This window comes from Pleurodeles waltl, chromosome 4_1, assembly GCF_031143425.1.
Source record: "Pleurodeles waltl isolate 20211129_DDA chromosome 4_1, aPleWal1.hap1.20221129, whole genome shotgun sequence".
In the NCBI taxonomy this organism is placed as follows: domain Eukaryota; kingdom Metazoa; phylum Chordata; class Amphibia; order Caudata; family Salamandridae; genus Pleurodeles; species Pleurodeles waltl.
Window position 1 is genome coordinate 45,616,826 of NC_090442.1, and position 27,617 is coordinate 45,644,442.

Below are 27,617 nucleotides of genomic sequence, written 5' to 3' on the forward strand. Positions count from 1 at the left end.
GCTATAAATACATTTCTACAGCAGCAACAAAGTGTGGAACCCTGCACTTAGAATGTGTGTAACGTAAAAACATTCATGCCTGTGACAACGAAAACCCACATCTTTACGGGCACAAGATGCACGTTTGTCTGCTTGAAATGTATTCCCTCCTGGAGGCGGAGGTTCTGTCAACGGCCACCAGAGGGCGCGCCTCGCCTGCTGGTGCTACCGCTGAGCACATTATATGAAAAAGGAAAGGGTTTCCTCTTCCGGGTCAGCGGTGGCGGAGACAGCACCAGTAGCTGATGTTGACATCATCTCTGGCCCCTCCTTGTGTACTCCTGCAGAAGAGGAAGACCCCCCTTCAGCACCCAAATATGATCCTGCCACGCCCCAGCCCTAGGGGGAGGAGAGAGCCTGGAAATGTCTTCACAGGTTTTTGCTCAGGTAGGAGATTGTCAGCACCTTCTGCTGTGTTTGTAGAAATAGACTGAATAATCCTGGAGGAAATCTCTGCCAGGGGTGGGCTGAGCTGGGCTCTTCTATCCGGGGACTTCTGGGAGGCTTTCCTTCCGGGCATTGGGGTGTTTTGGTCATTATTTGTGTTAAAGAGGGGATCACTGCACTGCAACGTACTGCATTGAGGGATCTGTACACACTGCACTGCATCTTACTGAACTGTGAGGAATCTGTGCATTGCATCTTACTGCACTATGAGAGATCTGTGCACTGCATCATACTGCAGTATGAGTCCGTGCACACTGCACAGCGTCTTAGTACATTGTGAGAAATCTGTGCACTACAATACATCTTACTGCACTATGAGGAATCCATGCACTGCACCTTACTGCACTATGAGAAATCATGCACTACATCTTACTGCAGTTCATCTAACTGCACTATGAGGACTATGTACACTGCCTTGCATTTTACTGCACTTTGAGGGCTATGTCCACACTTACTTAATCTTATTGGACTTTGAGGAATTTGTGCCACTACAGGGCATCCTACTGCACTATGAGAAATCTGTACACTGCATTGCATCGTACTGCACTGTGAAGAATGTGTACACGCTGCACTATATCTTACTGCACTGTGAGAATTCTGTGCATGCTGCAATGCTATTTACTGCACTGTGAGGAATCTGTGCCACTGCACTGCATCTTACTGCACACTGAGGAATCTGTGCACACTGTACTGCTATCTACTGCACTAGACAATTATGTGCACTGCACTGAATCTTAGAGTACTATGAAGGACCTATGACACTGCACTGCCATTTATTGCAGTGTGAGAAATCTGTGCAAGCTGCTCTGCACCTTATTGCACTGTGAAAAATCTGTGCACATTGCCCTGCATTTTAGTACACTATGATAAATCTATGCACACCCTTAGTTTGACTGTCTCCGTTAATTTATTGACTTGTCCACCTCTACCCCTATGTCAGAAGCATGTCCCTCAGGCAGTCCAACATCAATGCTACCCTGCTGCCCCATGCCACTTTTCTCCCTTCGCCCCTGCTTCTATCTCTCAGTCTAGGCAAAAGCTTAAGTCATTGCAATAGTTTACTGTGGCGTAGGAGGGCTTATAACATTGCCTTCTGCAGAAGTTGTGTGTGCTGAAAAGATTGCATGTATGTGCACACAGACCCTATGTCTGCCAGGTAGGAAGTCTGTCAAGCAGTGGAACGTACGTCTGTATTTTTAATGTACCTCTGCAACAGAATTTGTGTCTGCAGGTTGGATGTTTGATCATGTGAATAGAGTAGGGTTGTTTTTTGCAGGCTGTGTGTGTGTCTGGGTATGAGGCTTGTCTGCAGTGTGTCCATCTGTTTGCAGGGTTTTGCTCTTAGCAGATGTTGGCTATCGGTCACTCTTCTTGGCCTCTTCTCTCTGTACAGAGATCTTTAAGATCACTGGCTGAAAGAGGATCTGCTATGTGCTACTAAGCACATGGTAGACATTTAAGCAAAGTCACTTGTGAAGTTTCTAATTCTTCCCATAGTTTTAAGAATTAGCCAGGCCTGAGTGAAACTTCAGCACAACCTCCAAAAATGTGAATGCACCCAAGACTACTTTTATGACAGTGTTACAAAGGGTAGTCGCACTCTTTCATCAACAGTGTGTTGGTGAGGAGTGTACAGTGCTATACAAGCCTATGTGAAGGAACCCAAGAGACTCTTAGTCATTCTGCTCTGCTTGTCTCTTCTGCAGAGAGAACAAGATGAGGGAGCAGAAGAAGGCAAGAAGAGGCCAGAGAAGAGAAATAAGAGTAGTACAGAGAGAAAAGCGCAAAGAGGTCTCTAGTTGGCAGTCGGTTTGCACCCTGTCCAAGTAGGGACCCTCACTCTAGTCAGGATAAGGGAGCTACCCACTCAGATAACCCCTGCTCCCCCCCTTGGTAGCTTGGCACGAGCATTCAGGCTTATCTTCGAAGCAATGTGTGAAGCATTTGCACATAACATACAGTAACACAGTGAAAACACTACAAAAGGACACCACACCAGTTTTAGAAAAATAGCCAATATTTATCTATTAAAAACAAGACCAAACACAAAGAAAATACAACCTACGGTAATAAAGATATGAATTCTGCAAGATGTACTCAAAAATACAGTTCCTTGAAGTTAATAGCTCCACCTGGGGCTATCATGGCGTCGTGATCAACAAAACCAACAGTTCAGGCCAGTCGCGATCCAGCTATGGGGTCAGAAAGACCCGAAAACAGTACCTTGGATTTGTAGGGCGACGTGATCCTCGTGGTGAGCTACATAGAGCGGCGTCACTGACGTCGCGCTGTCGGTCCCAGAGTCAGTGCAGGAGTCGTCGGGCCCTTGAAGTCACATGCCTTGCGGATCAAACTCTGGGCTGACGAAGTCAGGTGCGCCGGCGTTAATGGCATCGGGGCTGCGGTGTGAAGCGAGGTGATGTGACGTGCAGTGCCCACAGGTCACAGTGCATGTAGCGGCTTGGTGACTGCATCCAGCGGCGCCGGTGAGACCAGGGCTGTGGTGTGAAGCGGGGAGGTGCAACGAGTCTACAGGTCATGGTGCAGGCAGCAACATCGTCGTTGCAAAAGCGCTGTCGTTGGTAAGCCCAAGCCAGCGGTGTGGGACCCTCACGAGCAGTGTCCATAGGCCACAGTGCAGGCAAGGATGCCTGGTGATGACACTGGAGTCAATGGTGCTGGTGTTGGTGGACCGGGGCTGCGGTGCGGGACAGGACGGTGCTTTCTGCTCCTCATGAGCAGTGTCCACAGGCCGAGGTGCAGGCAGCAGCGCGGGTGTCAGCAGGAGCGTCGTCGTTGGGGAGGCCCAGGCTGCAGTGTGAGCAGGCGATGCTGGAGTGCGGGCCCCACACGTCGCGGTGCAAGCAGTGGCTCGGTGAAGTCATCTGATGACGCCTTCAGTGAGACCAGGGTCGCAGTGCGAAGCGGGGCAGTGTGACTCCGTGCGGCATCGCATGTCACGGTGCAGGCCAGTGACTTCGTTGGCAGTAGCACATTGGCTTTTCCTCTTGAACAGCACAAAACACACAGTTCCCAGTGCTGCAGGTCGAGGAAACTGAAGTCTTTGGTGTCCCTGAGACTTCCAACAGGAGGCAAGCTCTACTCCAAGAACTTGGAGTACTCTCTTAATCAGGACACACAGCAAAGTTTACCCTTTGCACTCTTTTCAGGCAGAAGCAGCAACTGCAGGCCAGTCCAGCAAAGCAACACAACAAATGGACAGTAGTCTTCCTTCAGCTCTTCTCCTGGGCAAAGGTTCCTCTTGATTCCAGAAAGATTCAGTCTGGGGTTTTGGGTCGTCTTCTTACACTCTGTTCTGCCTTTGAAGTTGGAAAACCTTAATGCAAAGTCTCAAGTTTTTGCAAGATCCTTCCTTGTCCAGGCCAGGCCCCAGACGCACACCAGGGGGTCAGAGACTGCATTGTGTGAGGGCAGGCACAGTCCTTTCACGTGTGAACGGCCACTCCTCCCTCCCCTCTAGCTCAGATGGCTCATCAGGATATGCAGGCTACACCTCCACCCCCTTTTGTGTCACTATCTAGAGAGGTGCAAAACAGCCCAACTGTCAAACTGACCCAGACAGACAATCCACAAACAGGCAGAGTCACAGAATGGTTTGAGCAAGAAAATGCCTACTTTCTAAAAGTGCCATTTTCAAACAGACAATTTGAAAACCAACTTCACTAAAATATGTATTTTTAGATTGTGAGTTCAGAGACCCTAAACTCCACATTTTTATAGGCTTTCAAAGGGAATCTGCGCTTTAAGGATATTTAAAGGCAGCCCCCATGTTAACGTATGAGAGAAATAGGCCTTGCACAGTGAACACCGAATTTGGCAGTATTTCACTGTTAGGACATATAAAACATACTAGTATATGTCCGCCCTTAAACATACACTGCCCCCTGCCCCTGGGGCTACCTAGGGTCTACCTTAAGGGTGCCTGACTCGTTGTAAAAGGGAAGGTTTAGGCCTGGCAAGTGGGTACATTTGCCAAGTCGAATTGGCAGTGCAAAACTGCACACACAGAAACTGCAGTGGCAGGTCTGAGACATGATTACAGAGCTACCTATGTGGGTGTCACAACCAGTGCTGCAGGCCCACTAGTAGCATTTGATTTACAGGCCTTGGGCACCTCTAGTGCACTTTACTAGGGACTTACCAGTAAACAAATATGCCAATCATGGAAAACCAATCAACATTACAATTTACACAGAGAGCATATGCACCTTAGCACTGTTTAGCAGTGGTAAAGTGCGCAGAGACAATAAACCAGCAAAAACAGACCTGAAAAAAATAGGAGGAAGAAGGCAAAAGGTTTGGGTATAACCCTCCAAAAGGGGCCATTTTCAACAGTAGAGTAAAGTAATTATTAATAGATATCAGCAAAATATGAAAGAAATAGGTTTGTAGGTGAGGGAGCCAGAGTTCGAAAAGAAGGGCAGGAAAGAGAAAGAATGAGCATTATGTATAAATTGCAAAAAGCTGAATTTTATGGTGTGTGCTAAAAATGTGATTTAAGTGCCATGTGAATGTGACTCTTCAAGAGCTAGAGGTGTAATTTGCTGTTGAGTGGCACCAATACTTGAGCCAATTTAAAAGCTACGGATCTGGGATTTAATCCCAGTCACCAAACAGTGTAAATGCACCAACTGGAGGGATCTACGCATTTTCCTGCCGGTTCCCAGTTTCAGCTCTAGTAAGTTAGTTATAAGGATTCCAAGTTCTAAATGTTCTTCTGTTTAAGTGGGTTACTGCACAAACTGTACAGATCCGTGTTACCTTTGTATCAGATGCACCAATACTAACACATTACTAATAAAAAAAATGCATTGATAAGTACTCCTAAATTGCACCAGTTTTGCACCCAGTACCACCCCAAGCTGTCCCAACTCTAGACATATTTTTGCTATAAAAAAGAGCTATGATTGTGTCTGTCACGGTCCATCTAATATTTAGGTAGTAAGTAGGACGTGGATTTCTCTAAAGGACAAGTTGATTCCTATATGAATTTGCCCTTTGGCCAAGCAAGAGGGATTTACAGATCTGTAAGGTGCACTAATTATCATTAACAGAAGGAGGGGGTATAGAGCTATCCATCTGTGCACTCTGCTGATTTTTGCTCACATTGTGAGTTTTAGAGCCAGAACGTTTTCCTTCTTTCTTTACACTGACCTCAGTACTTCATCCTTATTCTCCCTTCTGTTTTGTATCATCGTCTCAGTGTCTCTAACCGCTTCGACAAACTCTCTCTGTCCTTCTATGATCTAAGTTCAGAAAAGAATGTGAAGAACAGCCATCAGGATACTGGTACCTATCTGGCCTCTTAATTTTGTCCCAGTTCCTCAAGTTGTAATCCTCCCAGCTGGACTCCTGATGTGGAGGAGATCCAGTCAGTTTTTTCTCTCTCTCCCTCCCCTTCTGCTTTTTCTTCGCTTCAGATGGAGGTTTATCTTTACCGGTATCCTCAATTTTATTCTTGCTTTTAAAATGTGGGTTTAGCTCCTGTGTCCCTAAGGTATCACTGCCCACAGAGGTGTAGGTTCCAGCTTTGATTTAGGTAGCTCTCAACAGCTGCCAGTCTCCGATGAAACGCCAGTGCTGACTGAGAGACAGCATTTTATGTTGACCTTTTGTTCTTGCTGTTTTGCTCTTCTACATTAACTTATTTCTCTGATAAAAATGTTTATTAGTTTAGTCGAGCGTGCCTCTGTTCACGGAAATGTCAGTTGCATTATGTGCCCAAAGAAATGCTTTAACTTTAGAATATTCCCTTTACAGTTCAAAGATCACTAAGGGAAGCGTTTATCTTTTGTTTAACTTTGCACATTGTTATCAGAGATCAAGAACCGTCAATGAAGTTGATGTTTTGCAGCCTTTTCCCATGACATTAGCCACGGCAATTAAACACCCTATCCTGTTGTCAAGGTTAGTGATAATGGTTTGTTTAAAGTTTATCCAGAAGTGATGAGTAAGGAAGAAAATCAATCAACCATTGGTAATAATAAGCAGTAAACTGTCTGAAACCTACCTGTTACAGCTGCACTCCTTTAAGGACCTTCACACTCTTTGAACATTTTGGATGAAATTATTGTTTTTCAAGATTTATTATTCAAATGTATAATAAAGCCTTAACTGAAATAGATGCAGATTTATGGGTTGATTAGTCAAAGTTTAAACAACCAACCGGAGAAGGTAGAGCTGCTTATGCCATCACTATAGTGCAAGCAGTAGTGGAAGCAGGATAAATATCATAATTATCAACCCAGGCAGCTGAAATGATAGCTGTAACGCGAGCATGTGAATTGAGGGCAAATTTGACTGTGAACGTTTATACTGACAGCCAATGTGCCTTTAGGGTCACACGCAAGTTTGGTTGGTTTTAAATATGAAATAAATGTATTATGAGATAGAGGAAGCCGGGCCTCCACACTTTTTAGGACCTTATTGTGGATGCCTCAGGAGGCATCCCTCCCTGACCTTAAGATGGGAGACTATGGGGGTCATTACAACCTCGGCGGTCTTTTTTGAAGACCGCCAAGATACCGCCGTGCGGAAGACCGCCAGTGGTGGTGGTTTTCCGCTCGGCCTATTATGACCGTTGGCAGCTCTCCGTCCTTTTACCGACGGTGAGCCGCCAACAGCCATAGTGGCGGGAGGCGGGGAAGTGGAGATTGCTCCACCTCCACCGCCACGCCAACAGAACACCGCCCAGTGAATCACGTCCTGTGATTCGCCGTGGCGGTGTTCTGTTGGCGGTGTGGTGTCAGCGGAGCTGCCCCCATGGCTCCCATCCCCTCCCGGAGGATCGACGGAACAGGTAAGTCGATCGTCCGTTAGGGGAGGGGGGTGGGGGGGTGTTGTGTGTTGTGTGGGTGCATGGGGGTGTGCGTGTGTGTATGTAGAGGGGGTGTGTGAGTGCGTGTATGCTTGCGGAGGTGTTGTGTGTATGGGAATGAGTGCGTATATGTCTGTGGGTATGTCTGTATGGATGTGTGCGTGTATGTCTGAATGTGGGTGTGCGTGTCTGACTGTGTGTGTGGATGTTGGCATGTATGTCAGCGTGTGTGCGTGTAAGGGTGTAGGTGGTGCCTGCGTGCGTGTCGTGTGGGTATGGGTGATGTGATGTTGGGGATCAGGGTGGGGAGGGGGGCTCTGCCACCTTTGGGGGGTGGCAGGGGTGGTGGGGGGTGTAGGGGAGGGAGTCGGGGTGGGGGAGACCCCTATCAGTGCCAGGGAAGGAATTCCCTGGCACTGATAGTGCTTACCGCCGTGGATTTCATGGCGGTTCAAACCGCTGGAAATCCACCGCGGTAAGCCGGGTCCAAATACCGCCGGGGGTATAGTGACGGCTGCCGGGCTGGAGACCCAGGTCTCCAGCCCAGCGGGCAGAACGGAAAACCGCGTCATAATTCCCCAAAGTAAGACCGCCAGCCTGTTGGCGGTCTTACCGCCGGTTTAACACCGACCGCCAGGGTTGTAATGACATTCTATATCTTCAATAACTGCTGATGACCCAGTCACTTATAGGCCCCTGAATGATAGCCGAGCTTGGGAAGAAGCTGAATGAAATCACTCTCTACACATACCACCGCGCCTCCTAAGTCACTTGTGATGTCTACTTACTTCTGAAAGCTTGATGGGAAGGAGGGCAATTGGCTCTATTAACTGTGTCACTGCAACAACAGTTAAGACAAAAAGAGGTGACTCCCTATGCAAGGTCGACTTTGGTGTTTCACTCTAGCCTTCTGCTGAGATAGGGATAGCCCATCAACTGGAACTAGGCACAACCCTTCCTTTTTATCAACCTTTGGTGGTTCCAGACACCTGATTTGCCAGTTCCACAGCACAGTATAAGGGCTAATACGCAGTGACGCCCAGTCTTTAGCTGGACTCATTCGCACCTGCTGTCTTTGTGCCTCCAAAAAGGATTCAGACAGATTGTCCAGCTACTTCACACCAACATAGGCACGCAACATCCCATCTGTTCCTACTAGCAGAGACGTCATTGCACTCTCAGAGGAAGACCTTCTCTCCTCCCTTAAAGAATTCAAGTGAGGAGGAGTTAAAAGCAGATTTGAGCTTATCCCTGGAACTACTCAAGTTAGACATCAATACCAGGTTCACCAAGCTAGAACATGATATTGACTGAGTGGGCTCCCGCTCGTTAGACCTTGAGACCAAGGTCCACGAACTGGACAGATGTACAAGCCTGGTTGAAGAATACTCAGAAACCCTCCGTATGCAACTCCAAGCCACAGTATTAAAATGTGAAGATTTCAAAAACAGGTCAAAGCTTAATAACATACACATCTGTTACCTGGAAGAAAGGGCAGAGGGACCAGGCCTTGAGGCTTACTTGGTGGGTCTATTTGCAGAGGTACTAGGGGAAGATCGCATGAAAATGAAGATAGACAGAGTCCATCGAGTGGGCCCCCAGGAAGCAGGAGGAGGTGGCCACCCTCGAGACATACTGGTGAAACTTCACTCCTTCAAGGCGAAGGAGGCGATCCTTCAAGCAGCACGGAAGAAAGACGCTTTCTCCTTCCAGGATGCCACATGCTATTTTCCAAGATACAGCCCCAGCAACGCTGGCTCACAGACAACAACTATGGCCCTGTCACAGACAAACTAAGGCAAGACCACATCAGGTATAGATCGAAGTACCCACTTGGCTTGATGTTTGACTATCAGAACAAGACTCACTATATCACCCGCCTCCCAGCTGCAGTGACAATCTTGGGTAGCCCACTTCCTGATGCTGAATGACATGGGTCAGGTGCTCTGAGCATGAGCTTATCCATAAATGCAGAAAAGAGACAGTGGCTTTCACAACGGCGCACCAAAACTCTGAGGAAGCGTTGCGGGGTTACTGTTTTTCTGTTTCTCTCTTCTGAACAGGTGCGATACATGGAGGAGCCTCTGCATACAGGTGGAGATCAGTAGCTTACTTCAAAGACGAACTCTGCTGTGCTCATATCCTCTACATGCTCCCCCCTTCTTCCTAGAGGGGACGAGGACCAACAAAGCATGAATCCTGGGGTAGTAAGATGGTAAGAATTTTACGATGGTGTAGCTAGTGTGACCATGCACACCTTGAAGATAAGCTACCCCCAACAAATTGAACTAGCAGCTTTTTACCATTCGTCTGACATGTAATATCTCAACTAAATTTCTTCTTGTTTGGGGACATGTAGTCCCACATTTTCTGAATCTTTAGTTGTTTAATTTACTGGTACAGATGGACTTTGTTATAGGAGAAGGGGCCAGAGGGGAGGGGCAATCTGATACACAATGCTTTGTGGCGGAGAAGCGGAGAGAGGGGTAGGCACAGGGAAACCATTATGTGTAATCAAACAATAGATAGTATATTCTTTCACTCCCTATGGTGATCACTTGATTTTCATGGAATGTTAAAGGCCTCACTTCACCTGCCAAATGTCACGAATTGTGGAAATATTTGCTAGACCAGCAAAAATACGCCATAGCCCTGCAAGAGACCCATCTCAAAAGGTGTGAAGACCACAGGTTATGACATAAAGCCTACCCCATCATGTACAAATCCTCAGCGGCCATGAAGCATACTGTGGTGGCCCCCTCTTCCACTCCTCATTAAGTTTTACTCCAGAGGATTACAAATCTGATAAAGAAGAGAAAATGATCATCGTGATGGGCCGCCATGCAGGGCAGGTGTGCGCTTTTGCTTCGGTGTACAGCCCTAATGTTAATCAAATGTCCTTCAGACAGACACTCTTAGCTTTACTAGGTGGTTTTTGCAGAAGGGGAAATAATTATGCGGGGTGACTTTAACCTCACTTGGGACGCTGACATGGATAGCAACCATCCTCACAGATCACCAACAAGAAATTTCCCCAAAACTTTGAAACAAGAAATGCAAGCAATGGGACTCATCAATGCCTGGGGTATGCTACATTTTTCAGCTAGGGACTACACATTTTTCTCCCAAACACACTGAACATGCTGAACACGCTTGCGGCGGCACTACTCAGAGCCACCTTTCACCAATCACTCTCTCTGATCACGCCACAATACGATTCCAGATATTCCTGACTTTGCATTACTAGGTTTAGGAGATGATGTCCTTAAGCACCAAACCAAAGGTGACCGAGCCATGCTATGGTTGTGCCTTGGTGCAGCAAAATTAGCCCTGGTGGCGGCATAGAAGAAAAAAGGAGCACCATCCCTATCGCAATGGTATGCAAGTCTATGGCCATATTTATGGATAATTATAAAAACTTTGAATTCATTTTGGGGCCCCTTAGTGATGTATCTTTGCAGAGGTTTACCCCTGTGTGCCTGCCTTACCTGCACAAAAGCTCTCTACCTCTTTCAATTTTAGGTTGGTAAACTAGGTGGGGCTGCCTGGCAACCAAAGTTATTTCCTTGGCCAGTTCCCATCACCTGCAATACTTTTTGTTTTTCTGGGGAGGAGGGGGATATGTTATGCACGTGATTTGTAAACCTGACAGTAGCGGTGATAGAATCTGTACTTTTCAATGAGCAACATTTCTCAGTGGTTGATAACTGTTCACTGAATTAGCTGGTCTGGAATATGGTGGGATTTGGAATGTCTGTTATTGCCAATGTTAATGTATGCATAAAACCAGTAAAGAGAACTTTGACCAAAAAAATGGTGGATAGGACTGACAGAGACCACAATGCCTTGAGCCTGACATTATTAGGCAGTTCGGTAGTGAAACCTACACTCTTAGGTCGTACAGATTTGGGCGACCTTTCCCATATCAATGATCGTAAGACCATTAGGTGGGATTGGGTGGTAAAGAACCCCTCAACATAGGAAACTGTTGTGACAAAGGTAGAGAAGGAGGGTGAACTCCTCCCTAGGAGTATAGGAACATGACAATGAAGGTCACTCATGAAGAGTTGTACCCCCAAATTAGGGACCTCCTCGGTCAAGAGAAACAAACTGATAAGAAAATGACTAAGACTGTGGCCTAGTACAATAACGCATGCAGGATAGCCAAGATGGAGCTTTTAGCTGCAGCCAAATCCAACTCTAGGCCATGCAGGGCCCGGTATAGGTGGGAATTTGCCCAAGCAAAAAGGGATTTGGAGAGCTCCTTGTTGGCCTCTCTCCATGACGCATTGACAGCTAAAGACAATAAGGTGGTCATTCTGACCCTGGCGGTCTTTGACCGCCAGGGCGGAGGACCGCGGGAGCACCGCCGACAGGCCGGCGGTGCTCCAATGGGGATTCCGACCGCGGCGGTAAAGCCGCGGTCGGACCGGCACCACTGGCGGGGTCCCGCCAGTGTACCGCCGCCCCATTGAATCCTCCGCGGCGGCGCAGCTTGCTGCACCGCCGCGGGGATTCCGACCCCCCCTACCGCCATCCAGATCCCGGCGGTCGGACCGCCGGGATCCGGATGGCGGTAGGGGGGGTCGCGGGGCCCCTGGGGGCCCCTGCAGTGCCCATGCCACTGGCATGGGCATTGCAGGGGCCCCCGTAAGAGGGCCCCTACATGTATTTCACTGTCTGCTGCGCAGACAGTGAAATACGCGACGGGTGCAACTGCACCCGTCGCACAGCTTCCACTCCGCCGGCTCGATTCCGAGCCGGCTTCATCGTGGAAGCCTCTTTCCCGCTGGGCTGGCGGGCGGTCTGAAGGCGACCGCCCGCCAGCCCAGCGGGAAAGTCAGAATTACCGCCGCGGTCTTTCGACCGCGGAACGGTAATCTGACGGCGGGACTTTGGCGGGCGGCCTCCGCCGCCCGCCAAGGTCAGAATGAGGGCCTAAGTCTTTTTCAAGAATAGCTGCTGTATGTGTAAATGGTTAAAAAATGTACCTGGAATTTTGGGTATAACCTGGGTAGCCCATGTAACAACTTTATGGGGCAGGAAAATGTAGTTTTGTCAACCGAGTTTGAATAAAGGAACCAAAGTGTCCTATAACTCAACTTAAGCAAATCGTTAGCTGCTACCAAGTTTTGTCGTGCCTCCTGAGCTCCGGGTCCGGTTAGGATCGCTAATGATCTATATAAGACGAATCCAGAAGTGTGGGGTCCATACATTAACCTCTTGTCAAATGCAATACTTTCTGGCATGGAAATCCCTGTATCTTAAAAACTAGCAAAGATCATCCCAGTTTTCAATAAGGGGAATCTGAGCATTCTTGGGAATTATATGCCCATCAGCCTGATCAACTCTGTGCAAAAGATTTTTTGCAAACAGATACTTATACATCTCCAGGAGTAGATCGTGGAAATAGACGTCCAGTCCAATTTAACAGTGGGCTTTAGAAACAATATCAGTACCATCTACCAACTCTTTTGATTTATTTGCATATTCTGAAAGGCAGTAGTAATCAACAGGGGCAAACTGTTGCCTTTGTTGATTTACGGACTGCTCTTGCCTTGGTCCCTAGGGGGAAACTTTGTAGGGTGCAGGAAGCAATGGGCATTCTCGCAAATTTATTGGACATCTTAATGCGATTGCACTCAGATAATCATGCCCAAGTAATATGGGGGGAAGACAGGCAAATGACTGAGCACATTAGGGCTAACGTGGAGTCAGGCAGGGGTGTGTTCTTGCCCCTACCCTGTTTTCATTATTTATTAAGGGACAGGTGAGCTATTTGAACAGGGTTGGGTGTGATGTACCAAAAGTCGGGGAAAGGAGGGTGCCAGCCTTCATCTTCGGAGGTGACACCCTATTGATTTCAAAGTCACATCAGAGGCTTTAATTCCTTTTGTGATGAGTGAGGTTAAAGACTAATGTTAGTGGGTAAACACCCCATCAATATGGTGTCAAACTTTGATTATCTAGTTGTAAGACTGACCTCCAGTCTGAATTGGGCCCTCAAACTTAAAGAGACATATAAGTCACTAATTCGGCAGACAGCATGCATACCTAAGATCTACTGACAGAAATCGTCCAGACGGGTGGCTATTGCCATAGAGATATATAACATCAAGGCTCTGGGAGCTGCATTGTGTGGGGCTGAATTGTGGGGATACACAAATACTGTTAGCCTGTTAATCCAGCACAGGTTTATTAGATCACTTTTGAATCTCCCTGTGAGTGCTTTTCTGACCCCTGCTTATTTGGACTTGGCTTAAAGGAGAATATCCCCAAACAATTACTGTAGACTTCTAACTTTCTGGCACCGTTTGTGGCCTTCTCAAGCTTTTGAACCCTATTAGGTGTGCCTCGGAGATCTTATGGTATCTGCATGTGTTGCAAAAATGTCTTGATTGAGATCCATTAATGCTCTTCTATGTAAATTGGGGTTGGCGAACTATTGGCTCTCACCAGATGAGACGTGCCCAATCCTAGAGCTAGGGTAAAAGAAATCTACTGGGAGTATATAGCCTGGGAAACTGTGATTTTTTTTGCAAGGGAATGCTTTCGTCAGACTTTATAGACCTGAAACCTTGACCACAGTTCGAACCAACAGTTTATGACATTGATTCTCCTCTTGCATGAAAACTGTATCTCCAATTGAGATATAGAACTCTTCCCATTAAAAAGACCTGTAGCAATTGGCAAGCCAATTAAATAGCTGATGACCTTTGTCCGGTATGCTTAGCGGTGCCTGAAACACTGATCCATATTTTCATTTGTTCCCAATTTATTATAAGTTGGTCTAAGCAGATAGTCCCCCTTTGCAGGAACATGGGCACGTAGAAGCTTACAGAATACTTAGTACTGATAGCAGGGTTGTGGTCTTTTGCATTGCTAAATTCTTAATGGTTTGCAGGATCCGGATCTTTAAGTATATCCAATTTACAATCATGTTTAAAAGCCAAATGTCCCTGCAGAACATGTTCCCTAATGGATGAATCGGGACAATGACCTGGGGTTTGCAAAATTACACGTTTCCCTCCCTAGCTCATCATTAGTCCTACTCTATAACGGGCCACTTTATATAGCACTAATTCAATGTACACTGTTGTGGTTTTCCGTGAATTTTATAGATTCTGTTTGCAAGATGTGTGTCCAATGAGTTGAATGGATGTGATGCTCTGACCTGGGCTTAAGGTTCCTTATTACACCTCTTTTGTTTTTTTGTTGTCTATGATAAACGTAGGATGCAACTGCATGATCACTTTACACCGAGTTAACTTTAATTAATGTTTGTATTGCTTTTTAGTGTTTGGAACAATGTCCTGGGGTTGCAAAACTCTTTGTCTTCCTCCCCACTTGATTGATTGAAGCAAGGTGTAATCGCACAGGTCACTTTATATTGAGCCAATCCAACGTGTGCTGCTATTGTCTTCCATGGACCTTATATATAGTTTGACTCAAAGGCATGTGTTATTGATCAATACAAACTGTAATTGAACAGGTCACTTTATATTGAGATTACCCAATGTATGTTGCTATTGTTTTTCATGGACTTAATATGTATTCTGGTGCGTTTCCCTTTTAACCTGTGAGTTGAATCAATTTAAGGTATAGGCCCAGGATTGAGTACCCTTACTACCTTTAGTCTGTTGCTAATGCAATTGGACTTTTACTCTTTTGTGTGGTTGCCCGCGTGCCCTCTTTGTTGTTGCGCACATGCTTCTGCAATTCATTTTTATCATGTTTGTATGTACATTTATGTGTAATATTTAATTTGTGATGTACTTTTATGATCTTGGTGAGAGAAATAAAGTTTATGATGATGATAATTTGTCCCATGTATAATAATAACCCAGGTCATATGGATGGTTGGTGCACATGATAACTGACTTGTTTCTCGGTTCACTAGAGGTATTGTTATCAGGGTAAGGAAGCCATTACTTTTTTCTAAGTTCATCACTGAGAACTAAAATGCCTTTCAATGCATTGATACAGTCTGATGCGTTGGGCTTTAGCTATTGAGCAAGAACAGAATCTAGGAAGTGGGTATTTTTCTCAAGTGTCCTCATTTGACAGAAATCTACCCTCAATAGGCCAATTTGTTATAGACGTCTAGCCACAGACTCCTTACCCTTTAAATTTCCCCAGGCGTCAGACTGGATCTGGAGGATTTTTAGTGAGCAGTACCCTTTGTGTGCCGGTAGGTGACGTCAATCGGTTTTGCATCCGTCAGTGGTGGCGTCTGCATTGGAAGTGACATTGCGGTACCTATACCGGAGTCACCGAGGCAAGCTGTTGACAGTTCCTTTCTTTCCACGCCAGCCAGCGCTGATCCGGAGAACAGCTACCCCTCAGTCCCTATTTGACTGAATTTTTAAAACATTTTGTCAACAGTTTTTGAGTTTTTTTTCCTTCTGGTGTGTCGAGGATGTCATCGCGTAAGATGGGATTACAGCCCTGTGGAGCCAGTCATCGCTCATTGTCACTGATGGATCCGCACCTCGTCTGTATGTGGTGTTTGGAGCGTGACCTCAACCCCAATTTGTTCTCTAATTGCCGGGCCATGAACCCGAAGGCTTTGAGGGAGTAGTGCTTTAAGCTCACGGTGGCCCGGCATGCAAGTCCATGCAAGTTGAGGTCCTGGTCAAGGGGAAGGTCCCGGTTCTAGTCACACAGCCCGAAGTCATCATTGTTCCATTCTAAGTCCTCAGGACACTTGGGTAAGATAAGGCAAAAGAAAAAGAAGTTGAAATGTTCTTCGACTTCTCCTTGTGTGTCAGCTGAAACGGCGAGGGAGCATCAATGTTCTAGACCTCATTCCTTGGAACCTGCACCTGGGCTGATTCATGCCTCCCCAGCTATCCAGGAGCCGATGTGACCCTTGGAGTTTTATGAGGCCATGTGCATCACCTTTAGGCAGCCCAACCCCATCGGCACGGTATCGGCCCCACGAGGTCAGCCCATCTGGTTCCACGCTGGCAGCCTGTGAGCCCCCAAAGATCCGTTCCTGGATCTGGACCATTGCCAGTCTTACCATCTCGAACTTTGCCGGCATTGGTACCAATGACAAGGCCATCAGCATCATCATCATTCCCGACTTCAAGAAGGAACCAGATGGGTCTCGCTCAACTTTAATTCTGGCAGGACGCTTTCCTCCTAGATCAGAGCGAGAGTCCTATTCCCATGGACTAAGCCTCAGGGTAGACTGGGAGGGGTCGTCAAACCCTTTAGAAAACCAACTGAATGAGAAAGACCCAAATATGGACTGGTGTGAGGAATTGGGTGAAGCCAGTGGTCTTGATACTTCTCCAGATACTGGTATGCTTTCTCTCCCTACTGCAGCTACAGAGGAGGGACCTTCGTATGCAGTGGTGGTGCGGATGGTGGTTGAGGTCCTTGATCTTCAGCTGCTCTCAGTGGCAGTCAAGACTTACTTCTTGACAGAGGTGCTGCAACTGGGAGTCTACAGGTCCCAACCCATTCTCCCATTCAACGAGGCCCTCACTGACTTCCTTTTTGGAACCTTTTCCAAACCCAGTTCAGGGGCACCTGTGAATAGGACAGTTGCCCTCCACCATCACTCCACACCTGGGGATCCAAACTTTCTCACCCAACACCTTAACCCTGAGAGCTTGGTGGTCCAAGCCTCAACACCCCAAGGCGCATTCCCTACCACACCCCTGATAGGGAATCCAGGAGGCTGGACTCAATTGGGAAGGTGTTTTCTTTTGCCAGCCTGGCATTGCGGTCCGTGAACACCACGTGCCTTTTGGGCCATTATTCCCACACTCTGTGGGATACGGTTGTGCAGGTGCTGCCACTGGTCCCGGAGGCCTGGGAACATACTCTCCCAAGCTGTCATCAATGGGAGAGATGCATCAAAGTTCATAATTCGATGCAGACTTGACATGACCAACTCACTAGGCAGAGTGATTTCCACAGCACACGTCTGACTGAGGACAGCTTGCTTTTCGGGTCATGTCCAAGCTTCCCTTATGGACATGCCCTTCGATGGCACCTGTCTCTTTGGAGACAAGGCGTATTTGGCGCTCAAGCGCTTCGAGGACTCTCGGGGGCTACAGCCATGTCTTTGGGGCTTACTGTGACCCCACGTCACCCCCAATCCACCTTTTGCTCCTTTTGTGGCTACCAGCCGTGCCAATTCCTACCCAGCCACTGTGCTGTGCATGCTCCCGAGCCTCTACGTGGTACCCACAGACCTCGTGGGTCGGGTAGCCAGTGGTCTGGTCAGTCCGCCAGCCCCCCAGATGCAGCAACCTCCAAATCCTCCTAGTATGCCTCTTTAACGCTATTGCACCCAGTTAGCAGCAGGATTCACCATCACCTGCCCCACTTGCAGTCCATTACCTTGAACAGGTGGGTTTTGCAGATTGTCTGAAGGGCCTTTGTCCTAGTCTAGATCTGAGAGCCCTCAATCTCTTCCTCAAGAAGGAGAAATTCAAAATGCTCACATTATCTCAGGTCTTCTTTGCCCTGTACCAAAGAAACTGGATGGTAGTGTTGGACTTGCATGACACATATTTTCATATTCTCATCCTGCTTGACCACTGGCCTTATCTGGTTGGCCATGAGCATTTTCGGTTCACTGTACTTCCCTTTGGCCTTACGAGTGCCCGCTCGGGTGTTCAACAAGGTGATAGCGGTGGGTGCAGCTCATCTGCGGAGATCAGTGGTACCAGTCTTCCCTATCTCGACAACTGGCTGCTGAAGTCAGGCTCGCCCCAGGCTGTCATCGCCCACCTCCAAAATACTGAAAACTTTCTGCACTCATTGGGGTTCACTGTAAACATGCCAAAGTCACACCTGACTCCCTCTCAGACGCTCCCTTTGATCAGAGCTATTCTGGCTTTTCCTCCACAATGGCAAGTCCAGGACATTCAGGCTGCAATACTGATCTTTCAGCCTCTATCATGGGTTTCGGTGAGACTGACTCTGAGGCTGCTGGGCCTCATGGCCTCCTGCATCTTGCTGGTGACACATGCAGGCTGTACAATGGGACCTGAAGTTCCCGTGGGCACAGCATCAGGGGGATCTCTCTGATATGGTGTATTGGTGTCACTTAAACTAAGAGGACAAGATGGCAAAAGAATTCAGCATTTTTATAATGAATTTATTAAGACACTTCCCAAATGTCAAATAAAAGTCATACAAATATATGAGAATAAGCATATAACTCAAATGCAGCCGAACATGTGTATATACAAATATAAATGCATATATCAAGTGGTCAAGACTGAAAAATAAATGTGTAATGCATTAACAGAGCATGTATACATGGGCTAAATAATCAAAATTTAAAATACTTCCCCAATTGAGTTGAATTCATCATCCTCACCAGCGCGAAAGAGGGAGCCCTCAAATCAGTCCGGAAGGACACCCGATCGGGATCACAAATCAGATCCTGGGAAGCGCGTCTGCTCCACAGGCAATCTCCTACCTGAGTGCCAAGTCTCCCCGTCTTTTATAACTTAAAAAACCTCAAGAAGAAGGTTCTAGAAACCCCCACCCCTCTGTTATGAAATCAAACACTGGCTGTACTTTATCTGCATCGAAAACACCCATAGAAGCTGGCCAAGCTCTCAATGTTTGTTCTGAGACAGATTCGTACATTCCTCTGGCCAAAACAGTCTGAGACATGTAAATTCTTATCAAGTCTGCATCCCACAAAATATATTCCAGCACTGTCCGACTCTTTGCTGGTGATGAGAAAAACAAGTTTTAGAAGGGAAAAACACCTGCGCTGCCCTGCAGCTAAACCAGCTCACAAAATGGAGTCACTTGGACAAAATGGATTTGATGGTCAAATGATGGTCAAATCTAAATTGCATTACACATGGTCCAGATCTTGGAGGGAACTGCGAAAGATCTGCAGTGGCAGCTTAGGAACCACAACTGGGTCAAAGGGAGATCCCTCTCTCTTCCCCACCCAGATCTCACAGTAGTGAGATATTCATCACTCTTATGCTGGGGCAGCCATTAGTAGAGGTGTAGATCAGAGGACCTTAGTCTCCAACGGAATCTGGACTCCTCATCAACATACTTGAAATGTGCGATCCGACTGCCATTGAAAGCCTTTCAACCCTCCATCAAGGGAAGGCTAGTGTAGCTGTTCATGGACAACACCACCGCAATGTACTGCAACAAACAGGGCGGTGTGGGGTCAAAGACCCTTTTCAAGAGGCTGTGTGTCTCTGGACATGGCTGGAACAGTAGGGCATATTCCTGGTGGTTCAACACCTGGCTAGCTCTCTGAACACCAAGGAGGACAAACTCAGTCAAAGATGTCTAGCAGATCAGGAATGGCATCTCCACCCGGAGGTGGCACAAGCTGTTTTTTCACAGTGGGGATAGCTTTTATTAGATCCGTTTGCCTCTGCCGAGAACATGCAATGTCAGCAGTATTGCACACTGGAGGTTCCAAGACAGCTGTTGCTCAGAGACAGTTTTCATCTCAAGTGGAGATCAGAGCTGCTGTACACCTTTCCACCCATACCACTCTTGCCCAAAGTTCTCAAGAAGATCAGGAATGTCCAGGCCCAAGTCATTCTTGTGGCCCCGAACTGGGGATGGAGAGCCTGGCATCCCGAGCCATTGAGCATGGCCATTGATCATCCAATCAGGCTGCCCCTTCGAGAAGCTCTTCTGTTGCAGCAGCTTGGGAGGGTTTTTCACTTGAACCTGTCCATTCTCCGCCTTCTTGCGTGGAGACTGAGGGGTGACAGCAGACAGCTTCTGACCTTTCTCCCAAAGTCTGTAACGTCATCTTGGCAGTCAGGCGTCCCTCTACTAAGTACTAAGTACTGGGTAAGATAAGGCAAAAGAAAAATAAGTTGAAGTGTTCTTCGACTTCTCCTTGTGTGTCGGCTGAAACGGCGAGGGAGCATCAGTGTTCTAGACCTCATTCCTTGGAACCTGCACCTGGGCTGACTCATGCCTCCCCAGCTATCCAGGAGCCGATGTGACCCTTGGAGTTTTATGAGGCCATGCGCATCACCTTTAGGCAGCCCAACCCCATCAGCACGGTATCGGCCCCACGAGGTCAGCCCATCTGGTTCGACGCTGGCAGCCTGTGGGCCCCCAGAGATCCGTTCCTGGATCTGGACTATTGCCAGTCTTACCATCTCGAACTTTGCTGGCATTGGTACCAATGACAAGGCCATCAGCATCATCATCATTCCCGACTTCAAGAAGGAACCAGATGGGTCTCGCTCAACTTTAATTCTGGCAGGACGCTTTCCTCCTAGATCAGAGCGAGAGTCCTATTCCCATGGACTAAGCCTCAGGGTAGACTGGGAGGGGTCGTCAAACCCTTTAGAAAACCAACCGAATGAGAAAGACCCAAATATGGACTGGTGTGTGGAATTGGGTGAAGCCAGTGGTCTTGATACTTCTCCAGATACTGGTATGCTTTCTCTCCCTACTGCAGCTACAGAGGAGGGACCTTCGTATGCAGTGGTGGTGCGGATGGTGGTTGAGGTCCTTGATCTTCAGCTGCTCTCAGTGGCAGTCAAGACTTACTTCTTGACAGAGGTGCTGCAACTGGGAGTCTACAGGTCCCAACCCATTCTCCCATTCAACGAGGCCCTCACTGACTTCCTTTTTGGAACCTTTTCCAAACCCAGTTCAGGGGCACCTGTGAATAGGACAGTTGCCCTCCACCATCACTCCACACCTGGGGATCCAAACTTTCTCACCCAACACCTTAACCCTGAGAGCTTGGTGGTCCAAGCCTCAACACCCCAAGGCGCATTCCCTACCACACCCCTGATAGGGAATCCAGGAGGCTGGACTCAATTGGGAAGGTGTTTTCTTTTGCCAGCCTGGCATTGCGGTCCGTGAACACCACATGCCTTTTGGGCCATTAAACCCACACTCTGTGGGATACGGTTGTGCAGGTGCTGCCACTGGTCCCGGAGGCCTGGGAATATACTCTCCCAAGCTGTCATCAATGGGAGAGATGCATCAAAGTTCATAATTCGATGCAGACTTGACATGACCAACTCACTAGGCAGAGTGATTTCCACAGCACACGTCTGACTGAGGACAGCTTGCTTTTCGGGTCATGTCCAAGCTTCCCTTATGGACATGCCCTTCGATGGCACCTGTCTCTTTGGAGACAAGGCGTATTTGGCACTCAAGCGCTTCGAGGACTCTCGGGGGCTACAGCCATGTCTTTGGGGCTTACTGTGACCCCACGTCACCCCCAATCCACCTTTTGCTCCTTTTGTGGCTACCAGCCATGCCAATTCCTACCCAGCCACTGTGCTGTGCATGCTCCTGAGCCTCTGCGTGGTACCCACAGACCTCGTGGGTCGGGTAGCCAGTGGTCTGGTCAGTCCGCCAGCCCCCCAGATGCAGCAACCTCCAAATCCTCCTAGTATGCCTCTTTAACGCTATTGCACCCAGTTAGCAGCAGGATTCACCATCACCTGCCCCACTTGCAGTCCATTACCTTGAACAGGTGGGTTTTGCAGATTGTCTGAAGGGCCTTTGTCCTAGTCTAGATCTGAGAGCCCTCAATCTCTTCCTCAAGAAGGAGAAATTCAAAATGCTCACATTATCTCAGGTCTTCTTTGCCCTGTACCAAAGAAACTGGATGGTAGTGTTGGACTTGCATGACACATATTTTCATATTCTCATCCTGCTTGACCACTGGCCTTATCTGGTTGGCCATGAGCATTTTCGGTTCACTGTACTTCCCTTTGGCCTTACGAGTGCCCGCTCGGGTGTTCAACAAGGTGATAGCGGTGGGTGCAGCTCATCTGCGGAGATCAGTGGTACCAGTCTTCCCTATCTCGACAACTGGCTGCTGAAGTCAGGCTCGCCCCAGGCTGTCATCGCCCACCTCCAAAATACTGAAAACTTTCTGCACTCATTGGGGTTCACTGTAAACATGCCAAAGTCACACCTGACTCCCTCTCAGACGCTCCCTTTGATCAGAGCTATTCTGGCTTTTCCTCCACAATGGCAAGTCCAGGACATTCAGGCTGCAATACTGATCTTTCAGCCTCTATCATGGGTTTCGGTGAGACTGACTCTGAGGCTGCTGGGCCTCATGGCCTCCTGCATCTTGCTGGTGACACATGCAGGCTGTACAATGGGACCTGAAGTCCCCGTGGGCACAGCATCAGGGGGATCTCTCTGATATTGTGTATTGGTGTCACTTAAACTAAGAGGACAAGATGGCAAAAGAATTCAGCATTTTTATAATGAATTTATTAAGACACTTCCCAAATGTCAAATAAAAGTCATACAAATATATGAGAATAAGCATATAACTCAAATGCAGCCGAACATGTGTATATACAAATATAAATGCATATATCAAGTGGTCAAGACTGAAAAATAAATGTGTAATGCATTATCAGAGCATGTATACATGGGCTAAATAATCAAAATTTAAAATACTTCCCCAATTGAGTTGAATTCATCATCCTCACCAGCGCGAAAGAGGGAGCCCTCAAATCAGTCAGGAAGGACACCCGATCGGGATCACAAATCAGATCCTGGGAAGCGCGTCTGCTCCACAGGCAATCTCCTACCTGAGTGCCAAGTCTCCCCGTCTTTTATAACTTAAAAAACCTCAAGAAGAAGGTTCTAGAAACCCCCACCCCTCTGTTATGAAATCAAACACTGGCTGTACTTTATCTGCGTCGAAAACACCCATAGAAGCTGGCCAAGCTCTCAATGTTTGTTCTGAGACAGATTTGTACATTCCTCTGGCCAAAACAGTCTGAGACATGTAAATTCTTATCAAGTCTGCATCCCACAAAATATATTCCAGCACTGTCCGACTCTTTGCTGGTGATGAGAAAAACAAGTTTTAGAAGGGAAAAACACCTGCGCTGCCCTGCAGCTAAACCAGCTCACAAAATGGAGTCACTTGGACAAAATGGATTTGATGGTCAAATGATGGTCAAATCTAAATTGCATTACACATGGTCCAGATCTTGGAGGGAACTGCGAAAGATCTGCAGTGGCAGCTTAGGAACCACAACTGGGTCAAAGGGAGATCCCTCTCTCTTCCCCACCCAGATCTCACAGTAGTGACATATGCATCACTCTTATGCTGGGGCAGCCATTAGTAGAGGTGTAGATCAGAGGACCTTAGTCTCCAACGGAATCTGGACTCCTCATCAACATACTTGAAATGTGCGATCCGACTGCCATTGAAAGCCTTTCAACCCTCCATCAAGGGAAGGCTAGTGTAGCTGTTCATGGACAACACCACCGCAATGTACTGCAACAAACAGGGCGGTGTGGGGTCAAAGACCCTTTTCAAGAGGCTGTGTGTCTCTGGACATGGCTGGAACAGTAGGGCATATTCCTGGTGGTTCAACACCTGGCTAGCTCTCTGAACACCAAGGAGGACAAACTCAGTCAAAGATGTCTAGCAGATCAGGAATGGCATCTCCACCCGGAGGTGGCACAAGCTGTTTTTTCACAGTGGGGATAGCTTTTATTAGATCCGTTTGCCTCTGCCGAGAACATGCAATGTCAGCAGTATTGCACACTGGAGGTTCCAAGACAGCTGTTGCTCAGAGACAGTTTTCATCTCAAGTGGAGATCAGAGCTTCTGTACACCTTTCCACCCATACCACTCTTGCCCAAAGTTCTCAAGAAGATCAGGAATGTCCAGGCCCAAGTCATTCTTGTGGCCCCGAACTGGGGATGGAGAGCCTGGCATCCCGAGCCATTGAGCATGGCCATTGATCATCCAATCAGGCTGCCCCTTCGAGAAGCTCTTCTGTTGCAGCAGCTTGGGAGGGTTCTTCACTTGAACCTGTCCATTCTCGCCTTCTTGCGTGGAGACTGAGGGGTGACAGCAGACAGCTTCTGACCTTTCTCCCAAAGTCTGTAACGTCATCTTGGCAGTCAGGCGTCCCTCTAATAAGTACTAAGTACTAGGTAAGATAAGGCAAAAGAAAAATAAGTTGAAGTGTTCTTCGACTTCTCCTTGTGTGTCGGCTGAAACGGCGAGGGAGCATCAATGTTCTAGACCTCATTCCTTGGAACCTGCACCTGGGCTGACTCATGCCTCGCCAGCTATCCAGGAGCCGATGTGACCCTTGGAGTTTTATGAGGCCATGCGCATCACCTTTAGGCAGCCCAACCCCATCGGTACGGTATCGGCCCCACGAGGTCAGCCCATCTGGTTCGACGCTGGCAGCCTGTGGGCCCCCAAAGATCCGTTCCTGGATCTGGACTATTGCCAGTCTTACCATCTCGAACTTTGCTGGCATTGGTACCAATGCCAAGGCCATCAGCATCATCATCATTCCCGACTTCAAGAAGGAACCAGATGGGTCTCGCTCAACTTTAATTCTGGCAGGACGCTTTCCTCCTAGATCAGAGCCAGAGTCCTATTCCCCTGGACTAAGCCTCAGGGTAGACTGGGAGGGGTCGTCAAACCCTTTAGTAAACCAACCAAATGAGAAAGACCCAAATATGGACTGGTGTGAGGAATTGGGCGAAGCCAGTGGTCTTGATACTTCTCCAGATACTGGTATGCTTTCTCTCCCTACTGCAGCTACAGAGGAGGGAGCTTCGTATGCAGTGGTGGTGCGGATGGTGGCTGAGGTCCTTGATCTTCAGCTGCTCTCAGTGGCAGTCAAGACTTACTTCTTGACAGAGGTGCTGCAACTGGGAGTCTACAGGTCCCAACCCATTCTCCCATTCAACGAGGCCCTCACTGACTTCCTTTTTGGAACCTTTTCCAAACCCAGTTCAGGGGCACCTGTGAATAGGACAGTTGCCCTCCACCATCACTCCACACCTGGGGATCCAAACTTTCTCACCCAGCACCCTACACCTTAACCCTGAGAGCTTGGTGGTCCAAGCCTCAAAACCCCAAGGCGCATTCCCTACCACACCGCTGATAGGGAATCCAGGAGGCTGGACTCAATTGGGAAGGTGTTTTCTTTTGCCAGCCTGGCATTGCGGTCCGTGAACACCACGTGCCTTTTGGGCCATTATTCCCACACTCTGTGGGATACGGTTGTGCAGGTGCTGCCACTGGTCCCGGAGGCCTGGGAACATACTCTCCCAAGCTGTCATCAATGGGAGAGATGCATCAAAGTTCATAATTCGATGCAGACTTGACATGACCAACTCACTAGGCAGAGTGATTTCCACAGCACACGTCTGACTGAGGACAGCTTGCTTTTCGGGTCATGTCCAAGCTTCCCTTATGGACATGCCCTTCGATGGCACCTGTCTCTTTGGAGACAAGGCGCATTTGGCGCTCAAGCGCTTCGAGGACTCTCGGGGGCTACAGCCATGTCTTTGGGTCTTACTGTGACCCCACGTCACCCCCCAATCCACCTTTTGCTCCTTTTGTGGCTACCAGCCGTGCCAATTCCTACCCAGCCACTGTGCTGTGCATGCTCCCGAGCCTCTGCGTGGTACCCACAGACCTCGTGGGTCGGGTAGCCAGTGGTCTGGTCAGTCCGCCAGCCCCCCAGATGCAGCAAACTCCAAATCCTCCTAGTATGCCTCTTTAACGCCATTGCACCCAGTTAGCAGCAGGATTCACCATCACCTGCCCCACTGGCAGTCCATTACCTTGAACAGGTGGGTTTTGCAGATTGTCTGAAGGGCCTTTGTCCTAGTCTAGATCTGAGAGCCCTCAATCTCTTCCTCAAGAAGGAGAAATTCAAAATGGTCACATTGTCTCAGGTCTTCTCTGCCCTGTACCAAAGAAACTGGATGGTAGTGTTGGACTTGCATGACACATATTTTCATATTCCCATCCTGCTTGACCACTGGCCTTATCTGGTTGGCCATGAGCATTTTCGGTTCACTGTTCTTCCCTTTGGCCTTACGAGTGCCCCCTCGGGTGTTCAACAAGGTGATAGTGGTGGGTGCAGCTCATCTGCGGAGATCAGTGGTACCAGTCTTCCCTATCTCGACAACTGGCTGCTGAAGTCAGGCTCGCCCCAGGCTGTCATCGCCCACCTCCAAAATACTGAAAACTTTCTGCACTCATTGGGGTTCACTGTAAACATGCCAAAGTCACAACTGACTCCCTCTCAGACGCTCCCTTTGATCGGAGCTATTCTGGCTTTTCCTCCACAATGGCAAGTACAGGACATTCAGGCTGCAATACTGATCTTTCAGCCTCTATCATGGGTTTCGGTGAGACCGACTCTGAGGCTGCTGGGCCTCATAGCTTCCTGCATCTTGCTGGTGACACATGCAGGCTGTACAATGGGACCTGAAGTTCCAGTGGGCACAGCATCAGGGCGATCTCTTTGATATGGTGTATTGGTGTCACTTAAACTAAGAGGACAAGATGGCAAAAGAATTCAGCATTTTAATAATGAATTTATTAAGACACTTCCCAAATGTCAAATAAAAGTAATACAAATATATGAGAATAAGCATATAACTCAAATGCAGCCGAAAATGTGTATATACAAATATAAATGCATATATCAAGTGGTCAAGACTGAAAAATAAATGTGTAATGCATTAACAGAGCATGTATACATGGGCTAAATAATCAAAATTTAAAATACTTCCCCAATTGAGTTGAATTCATCATCCTCACCAGAGCGAAAGAGGAAGCCCTCAAATCAGTCAGGAAGGACACCCGATCGGGATCACAAATCAGATCCTGGGAAGTGCATCTGCTCCACAGGCAATCTCCTACCTGAGTGCCAATTCTCCCCGTCTTTTATAACTTAAAACACCTCAAGAAGAAGGTTCTAGAAACCCCCACCCCTCTGTTATGAAATCAAACACTGGCTGTACTTTATCTGCGTCGAAAACACCCATAGAAGCTGGCCAAGCTCTCAATGTTTGTTCTGAGACAGATTCGTACATTCCTCTGGCCAAAACGGTCTGAGACATGTAAATTCTTATCAAGTCTGCATCCCACAAAATATATTCCAGCACTGTCCGACTCTTTGCTGGTGATGAGAAAAACAAGTTTTAGAAGGGAAAAACACCTGCGCTGCCCTGCAGCTAAACCATCTCACAAAATGGAGTCACTTGGACAAAATGGATTTGATGGTCAAATGATGGTCAAATCTAAATTGCATTACACATGGTCCAGATCTTGGAGGGAACTGCGAAAGATCTACAGTGGCAGCTTAGGAACCACAACTGGGTCAAAGGGAGATCCCTCTCTCTTCCCCACCCAGATCTCACAGTAGTGACATATGCATCACTCTTATGCTGGGGCGGCCATTAGGAGAGGTGTAGATCAGAGGACCTTAGTCTCCAACGGAATCTGGACTCCACATCAACATGCTTGAAATGTGCGATCCGACTGCCA

General features: G+C 47.8%; 1 protein-coding gene across 1 annotated transcript in view; it reads left to right on the forward strand.

Annotated features, from left to right (window-relative positions):
- The first annotated feature begins 265 nt into the window (after window positions 1-265).
- The window catches only part of LOC138287359 (zinc finger protein 271-like), a 57,789-nt gene continuing 30,437 nt past the window's right edge, over window positions 266-27,617 (forward strand). Inside the window, exon 1 of the mRNA XM_069227728.1 lies at window positions 266-426. The gene's annotated coding sequence lies outside the window, so the exon portion shown is untranslated. The remainder of the gene's footprint in view (window positions 427-27,617) is intronic.